Source organism: Nematolebias whitei, chromosome 10, assembly GCF_014905685.2.
Source record: "Nematolebias whitei isolate Nwh7 chromosome 10, NemWhi1, whole genome shotgun sequence".
NCBI lineage: Eukaryota > Metazoa > Chordata > Actinopteri > Cyprinodontiformes > Rivulidae > Nematolebias > Nematolebias whitei.
In genome coordinates, this window is record NC_056507.1 from 656883 (window position 1) to 665627 (window position 8745).

At 42.3% G+C, this 8745-nt stretch overlaps 1 protein-coding gene across 1 annotated transcript in view; it reads left to right on the forward strand.

Annotated features, from left to right (window-relative positions):
- cdhr5b (cadherin-related family member 5b) overlaps window positions 1-8745 on the forward strand; it is a 50077-nt gene that overhangs the window by 21415 nt on the left and 19917 nt on the right. The window lies entirely within an intron of this gene.

An 8745-nucleotide genomic window follows, 5' to 3' on the forward strand; every position in this document is an offset into this window, starting at 1 on the left:
GTCTAGACTGGACTATTGCAATGGTTTATTATCTGGGTGTCCAAATACTTCTTTAAAACGTCTTCAGTTGATCCAAAATGCTGCTGCCAGAGTCTTAACTGGAGTTACTGGGAGAGATCACATCTCTCCAGTTTTAGTTTCTCTCCATTGGCTCCCTGTCAAATCCAGAATAGAATTCAAAATCTTACTTCTAACCTACAAAGCTCTCAACAACCTAGCTCCATCTTATATTACTTACAAAGTATATTGTATGTGAATGTTTCTGTAAAATGCCCTGAGACAACTTTGTTGTGATTTGGCGCTATATAAATAAACTGAATTTAATTGAATTTAGATCTTATTGTTCCATATTTTCCTAACAGAGCACTTTGTTCTCAGACTGCAGGTTTACTTGTGGTTCCTAGAATTTCCAGCAGCAGAATGGGAGGAAGATCTTCCAGTTCTCAGGCTCCTCTCTTGTGGAACCAACTTCCAGTTTCTGTCCGTGAGGCTGACACATTGTCCAGTTTAAGACTGGGATTAAGACTTTCCTTTATTGTAAATCCTATAGTTAGGGTCAGCTTGTTATGCTGCTATAGACTTAGACTACTAGAGGACAAACTGACCTCATGTCCTTAAATGAATTGTTAAAATTGAATAGTTTTCATTTGATACTATTTCTATCTTATCTTTTTTTTTTCTCCTCCCAGGCTCTCATCGAGGTGGCAGCTTCTGTTTCACCTCCCGTTTTTCTTTCCTCCTGCTCTGCTCTCTGTCTGTCTGAAGCGCCTGGGTCTCATCTCCAGAACATAAATTAAGAAGATTATGGATTTGGTATCGTGGGCGTTCAACTCTATTGATACGATTTTTTCATCAAAATGACAAGGTCCTGGAGAACCGGCGTGTCCAGCTGAGACTCACGCTGTGGGGCACGTCATGGATTCGTGGGGAGTGTGGCAGCTGATGTGTCTCTCAGTCCTGTCTCAGGAGGATGTTGAAGACGTTTAAATATTTGGACTTATGATAGCAGGGACTCTGCTTTTTGACATCGGCGGGGCTCTGTTTTATCGACTTTTGAAGAAGACGGCGGCAGCAGTTTCGGCCATGGAAAAGCTCCCGAGTCAGTGTGAAGGTCTGGTCCTCGCTGTGGGAACTTTAAATCGTCTGGTCTACGAGCTTAACCGTAAGGTGGAGGCGATTTATGAGAATCACAGGCCACCTGCGGCTTCTGGGACTCGTCAGCGTGGTGGGTTTGACCTTGAAGGAGACTCATAGCATGGATCAGTGGAATGGAATCCCACAATTGGGCATTTTCGGAACCAGAACGCCCAGATGGACTCAAGGCTGAAGAAAAAAGTAATCTGAAGAAAAACAAGAATCAAGCTTATCTGAATCTGACTCCCGACGGCCTCGGAGATGGGCTGACTATCAATCTCTCCTGGGTCATGAGTATCCAAGGACAAAAGCTTCATCTATCGCGCACATCTATCATTCATCCATCATCCATCCATTCATCATCCATCCATCTATCTTCCATCCATCCATCATCCATCCATCCATCCATCCATCATTCATCCATCCATTATCCATTCATCATCCCTCCATCACTCGCTTCTTCCTTGAAGTAATCCAGAATTAATCTAAAGGGGAAAAATATTTGTTAAAAAAGCTTAAACTTGAAATATCCAAATGTAACAGTTGGGGGCTTTTGGTTAAAATACATATCCTTTCATCATCTACTTAAAAAAGGAGCTCACACATGATGACAGAAGAAAATTTTCCCACCCAGTTTTCTTGCAAGGACAGAGTTCACATAGATGTTTAAAGTGACACGAGGCTTGTCAGTGAGAATCTGCGCCGGACAGAGAGGCAGGAAGTGCTTTAACACACGCTCATCACACAGAGGCCAGGTCGAGACCACTTCGCTTTCCAGCTTACAGACGAGGAGACCTTGAAGTTATCAGGTGCGTCTCTGAGGACACAACTCTCTAACTCACACATTAATTTAACATTTGCTAGTCAGAGTCAGAGATTCTTTATTGTCATTCCACCACATGTGGTACATGTGGTGGAATGACAATATGTCCACAGGGTCCCAGTTACATCCAACAATAAAATGTAAAAGAAAAACAGTAATAACATCTAAGATATGAACTAAGAAAAACATCAACTAAATATACACTAAGCACTAATAGCATAAAAACATTACGTTGAACATCAGCACAAACATGAACATGAGTCTGTGAGCAGATGTGCACGCATGAACACATCAACATGAAACAGATCAGCAGCAACATGAAACAGATCAGCAGCAACATGAAACAGATCAGCAGCAACATGATGTGATTTTTCACAGTGATTATTCTGGTTAGAGATTCATGAGTCTAACAGCCTCAGGGTAGAAGCTGTTCCTCAGTCTAGTGGTTCTACACTTAATGCTCCTCAACCTCCTTCCTGAGGGGAGTGGGGCAAAAAGTGTGTGTGCTGGGTGAGTGGGGTCTTTCATGATGCAGTTAGTGATAAGCCACCTAAATTCCTTTGACAGGGGCTTCATCAAGACCATGCAGAGAACTTCAAAGGAACAAATACTCAAAATCCTAAAAGAAAATTCAAAAGGTAAATATAAAGTATAAACAGTTTATAATCAAGAGTATGACTTGTAGCAATAAAACAATTCAAAATCAGATGGACTGTGAATGGGGAATTTTTGCCTCTGGTTGATCACTTCCTGGTACCAAACTTTATCAATGCACGCTTAGAACTTATTAACAATTTAAATCATCCATCTGCAGTGAAAATATTTGAAGTGTGAATATTAGATAACCGCTACATTCTGCGTTTGAGTAATGCAGTATGAACTACCATGTTATACCCAGTTATTAGTCAGGACCAGAGGATTGCAGTCCCTCTAGAGTCAGCCAATGGTCCTACGGCTGAAGCTGGGACAACACCGGTCATGACACAGCAGGACATCAACCATAAACCATCAAGATGTCCTGTTTACTCGATAACGGCCTCTGGAAACTTCAGTGTTTTTTTCCAGTGTTCATTGGGATGAATAAACTAAAAGCAAACAAAAAAGAGCTTGTTTAAATGTAGTTTCCATGCCAGGCAGGGTTGCCAGATAAAAAATTATGAACTATTGTACTGTAACTTTAAAATGGTTGCATTTTGTCCTGTGTGTCCTGTGTCCTGAGTGAAGGTGGTGTTGGATCAAGGGTGTGTTGGCAGAAAAGGGCGAGGTGAAAAACGGATTAATGTTTGTCTGACAGCCCTGAAGCTGAGCTCAGCTGCATGCAGTGTCAACTTTACCACAGTTACAGCTAAACCTGCAAGTACATGAACGTCCCTTTGGACTGAGGATGTTGTTGGCTTGCTCCTACAAGCTGAAAATGGGTGAGAAGCACAAAACACCCTCTGCTCTCTCACGTTGATTGTAATGTTGTTAGAGCAGAAACAGTTTTACTGCAGCACCTGTAGCACACACCTGCAGAGAATTTCACACCTTTGCAGGGCGGGGGCGGAGCTTGTGGTGGAAACGTGTGTTTTTGTTCACCTGAGGTCAGATTTGACTTAGAACCAGATTCAGATCAGACCATTTTGATGTCCTGAACACAGTAATCCATTTGTCCATCCATTATTTAGACAATTGTCCATTCATGGTCACAGGGAGCTGTTCTCCAGCAGTCACTGTGCACGGGACCTGGACAGGTCTCTGGTCCATCACAGAGACACATGGACAGGTCTCTGGTCCATCACAAAGCTACATGGACAGGTCTCCCAAGAAGAGGCTAAAATCACCACTGGTAGAGACCAGTCAGAGCTTCATCACATTCATACACTGATGGTACACACATCGAAGACAATGAGGGATTCAGTGTCTTGCCCAGGGACACTTCAGCATGTGACTGCTGGTGGAATCAAACCCCCAACTCTTGCATTGGAGGATGACTGCTCCCATCACAGAGACACCTAGACAGACCTCCGGTCCATCACAGGGACACCTGGGCAAATCTCTGGTCTTTCACAGGGACACATGGACAGGTCTCCGGTCCATTAAAGGGACACATGAACAGGTCTCCAGTCCATTACAGGGACACCTGGATGTGCAGGTTCTTGGTCTGTGAGAAGAAAACGTGTTGTATAGTGGAAGGCTGTGGTCTGAACACCCATAAACAGGTGTAAACACTAACCTTTCAAGTTATGTAATAAATGTTGACCGGCCTCAACTCCAAAACATATATGCGAGTTCTGGTAACAAATTTAATCCCCCTCTCTCAAAGAAAAGACAAAGAATCCAATTATTTAAATACACAATTCTGTAATGTTTATTGTCAGTTTGAATATTAACAATAGGAAATTATAGCAAATATGAAATATGGATGGGCAGCATGGTGGCGCAACTGGTACAGCTGCTGCCTCTCAGTGAGCAGGTCCTGGAGTTTGCATGTTGTCTCCGTGCATGTGTGGGTTTTCTCCGGGTACTCCAGTTTCCTCCCACAGACTAAAAACATGTATGGTAGACTGATTGGTAACTCTAAATTGTCCCTAGGTGAGAGAGTGAATAGTTGTTTGTCTCGTTTGTCTCTATGTGTCCCTGTGATGGACTGGAGACCCGTCCAGGGTGTATCCCGCCCCTCGCACAGTGATTTCAGGACATGGGCACCAGCGACCCCCGTGACCCAAAATGGAAGAAGCGGGTAAAAGAAAATGGATGGATGAAATATGGATGAAAAACCAATAGTATTATTTCAGAAAGTGAATGATGTAAATAATAGAGACTTTGAGGAGAGTATTTTTAATTGGGATTAAGGTTCTAGCTCTAACGTTAAAATTTAGATAAGCTTATCTCAGATTAGTGAACTAAATTATGTCTAAATGAAGTCAGTTGACACTTGTTGTTTCATCATCAGAAGGAAGATGTTTTATCCTACCGGGGATATGTCCATTCTCTCATTACCAGCACTGATGCGGGTGAGCTGAAGAAAGCTGATGGCTTGCTGTCCCAAGAAGGAATCTTTCCTGAGGACTGTGTTTCTTTCGGCAATAAAGCATCATCGCTCCTGGGTGTCTGAGCAAATTACGGACTTCTGGGTTGGTTCAGAGCCAACTTTCCACCAGGACCCACTTCTTCCATCATGGCTGCTTCTCCAGAGAGTTCTCTGCAACTCTCTTCAACAACTTTCAGCAACTGCCCATCTAAGCAGCTGCTTGACAACAGCTGCTCAAGAACAACTGATCTCTGGTGTCCGTTTACCTGACACATCATAAGTTGTGCCCCCCTGATCTTAACCAATCAGAGTGCTCTCACAGTGGGTGTAACCTGCTTGTATAATTAATATAATTATAACCTCCCTTCAAAGTCTTTGAAGGAGAAACACAATAGCGTTTGCTGACAATGGCAACACCTTGTTTTACATAAAGACAATTTCTTTTAGCAAAATGTAAGTTAGATTCTGACACAATACTGTAAAACAGTGGTGTTACTTTGAATCGCTGTTCAACTGGGGGGTTAACTTCCTTCATTATCATGGCAACCTCAGTCCCTGTGAGTAGGGTAGAGTTCACTCTTTGTTAGAGTTTTCTGCTCAGAGACTGGATGTCGGTCTCTCAGAAAAGAGGGTTAATTAACACAGAGGGTGGTTTATAATACAGTCGGTGGATTTAACACGCAGGGAAGTGGGGTAAGAGACGCAGTGTTTCTGTCTTTTGGACGTTCTGTCTCTTAGGACGGTTTGTCTTTTGTTGGACCTTGTATGGACACTACAGTTGGGAGAAGAACATGTAAACACAGGAAGTTCCCAGGGTGGAGGCGGACCTGTGACCTTGTTGTTGTGAGACAACAGCTCTAACCATTTCTCTACCATGCCAACTTTCTCCAAATGTAACCATACAGTCAGGATTTGTGTTTTTATTAATATTTTAATAGGCTTTTTTGTTTTATGGTTAGGTGTCTTTATATTTTATGATTCCTGTGTTTAGTGTTACTACCTGTCGTCATCTTGCCAGTCTTCATTCCTCCTCAGTAGCTCCTTTGTTTGGCCACACCCACCTCGCCTGTTCCTCCTTCCCTGTCGTTCCCTCTCCCTCTATATATTCAGGGAGCATTCTTTTCATCCTGGGCTCAGCATGACTGATTGTGACGCACTTGTTGGCTCCCCTGGTGGTGTTCCTCCTGTGAGTTCTTTCTGCCTTGTCAGCCTTTGTTTTATGTCCCTGACATGTTACAGTGTAAACACAAGTCAATTTAAGAAAATTACTAGATAGCTTAGTTTTAACATTGAATGGGTTTTGATAAGTATAATAAAACTTATCTCGTAGGAGGTGATAAATGAAGATCTGTTGAATAGTTTGCATCACTAGAGACTCAAAGACACTAATCTCATCACATGATGTTTATTAGAGAGTTTAACACGTGAATGTAGACCAGAAAAGTTTCATGTAATTATCACACACACACATCATCCTCATAAAACATATTTTAATAACAAATTGATCTGTTTCTACATGAATTATAAGAAAAGCTGCATGTGTCAGTAATGTTCATTAACAGCAGAATGTTGTGTTCGTGCACAGCGCCCCCTACAGCTCGGTTGGCCAGGCGTTGTAAACAGAAGGACACATGTACTGTTTGAGCAGCAGGTTCACCTTCTCCATGTCTCCTCCAACACCGCTGCAGACACAAAACCACATGAGAGTACAACCTGCCTGACCGAGTACAAGTACAAATAGTATCGTTTGGGTACTCGTTGAAACCAGTTAGTACTTAAACATTACACAATTACTTTAGAAACGCATTTCTTTTTTAAGAACACAGAAAAGAAGAAAAACAGTTTGCTCCCTTAACATCACCTGTCTTTATTTTAATAAATCTCTAAACTTCTACATTGTTTATTTATTGTTGTTGGTTACTTGTAAACAGGAAGAGGAAATTACATCAAGCATAAAAGTAATATTGGTTTGAAGTAACAGACTGTTTTTAGGAGGACGAGTACTTGAGGCTGGTATCAGACACCAGTAAAAGTGATCACTTCGTATTTCGCAACAATTATTGCACATGAAGAGTAAATTTGCCTTCAAAGGTACATTTTTCCTGACAAATTATTGTTGAACGTTAAAAACCTAAATTAAGTATTATTTCAGACGTAGGTTCCTGAATGAACAAATAAACAAATAAACAAAACCAGATCTTTATTTTACAAAATAAAAGTACTTCATACTTTATAATTCTAAAACTCACACTTATTGGTCTTATATTTTTTCTACCTTCTCCCTTCTTCAGGGGTCTCCACAGCAAGTGAACTCACACAAAACTTGATCTTTTTAACGCCGGATGCCTTTTTTGATTTAACCACAGACCACCGAGCTACCACAGCCCTCTGTGTGGAGCAGAGAGCTGCTATCTAGGGCACACGGAGAGCACGGGATCACTGGAACTTTCTCATGGTCCTCAGTCAAAAAAGGGTGGATTGTTCTCTTCAGGTCCAGGGTGAGGTTCTGCCTCAAGAGGAGGAGTTCAAGTATCTCGGGGTTTTGTTCACGAGTGAGAGAAGAATGGAGCGGGAGATTGACAGATGGATTGATGCAGTGTCTGCAGTATTGCAGACTCTGTGCCGGTCTGTTGTGGTGAAGAGGGAGCTGAGCTGTAAGACAAAGCTCTCTGTTTACTGGTCAGTCTACGTTCCTCCCCTCACCTCTGGTCATGAACTTTGGGTATGACTGAAAGAACGAGATCGTGGATCCAGGAGGTTGAAATGAGTTTCTTCTGCAGGGTAGCTGGACTCTCCCTCAAAGACAGGGTGAGAAGTTCAGTTATCAGGAGAGACTCAGAGGAGAACCACTGCTCCTCCACATCCAGAGGAGCCAGTTGAGATGGTTCAGACATCTGGTAAGGATGCTCCCTGGGCGCCTCCATAGGAAGGTGCTTCTGGCATGTCTGACTGGGAGGAGACCCCAGGGAAGACCCAGGACACTCTGGAGAGACTACGTCTCTCAGTTGGTCTGGGAACACCTTGGGGTCCTCCCAGAAGAGCCGGAAGAGGCTGTGGAAAGAGATGTCTGGACCTTCCTGCTCTGATGCTGCCCCTGTGACCTGAGTCCAGGACAAGAGGAAGATGATGGATGGATGGATGAATGGATGGATGAATGGATGGATGATGGATGGATGAATTCATTCAACTTTTATTTCTACATGTTAGTTCCATTGATCGTTGGGGACTCATTTACAAGAGAGACCTGATTTTAATAAAGAGTGATGACAACAGTGGACAACAAAGACAACAATAGACAATCATAAAGGATGCGTACAAATTGTTTTTTACCAAGTTAAAATAAAATGGCAACCAAAAGGATAATGAAAAGGAAATGTAGCAAAAAAACAGCTAGGTTGTAAGGCAATATAGAAAACTAAGAACAAGAACATGTCTGCATTGGTTTTTGCCATGAACTTAGCAGATGTTTGAAGCCACTTGGAGAGGTCAAGGTTGAGAGCTTCAGATCTCAACCTGATGGATGATGGATGGATGGATGAATGGATGGATGATGGATACTAAACAGTTCTCAGTAGTTACTATCACATTAGTCATATCAGACATATCAGCTACTTAGACTACAAGCATGTCTTAAAGACATAAAAACCTGGATGACCCTTAATTTTCTCCTGTTGAACAGACAAGACTGAGGTTTTGGTTTTTGGACCTGAGCACCTTAGGAATGAATGTTTCAGTCTTTCTCCCTCCTTAGATGCATTAATCTGTCCTCCAGCTC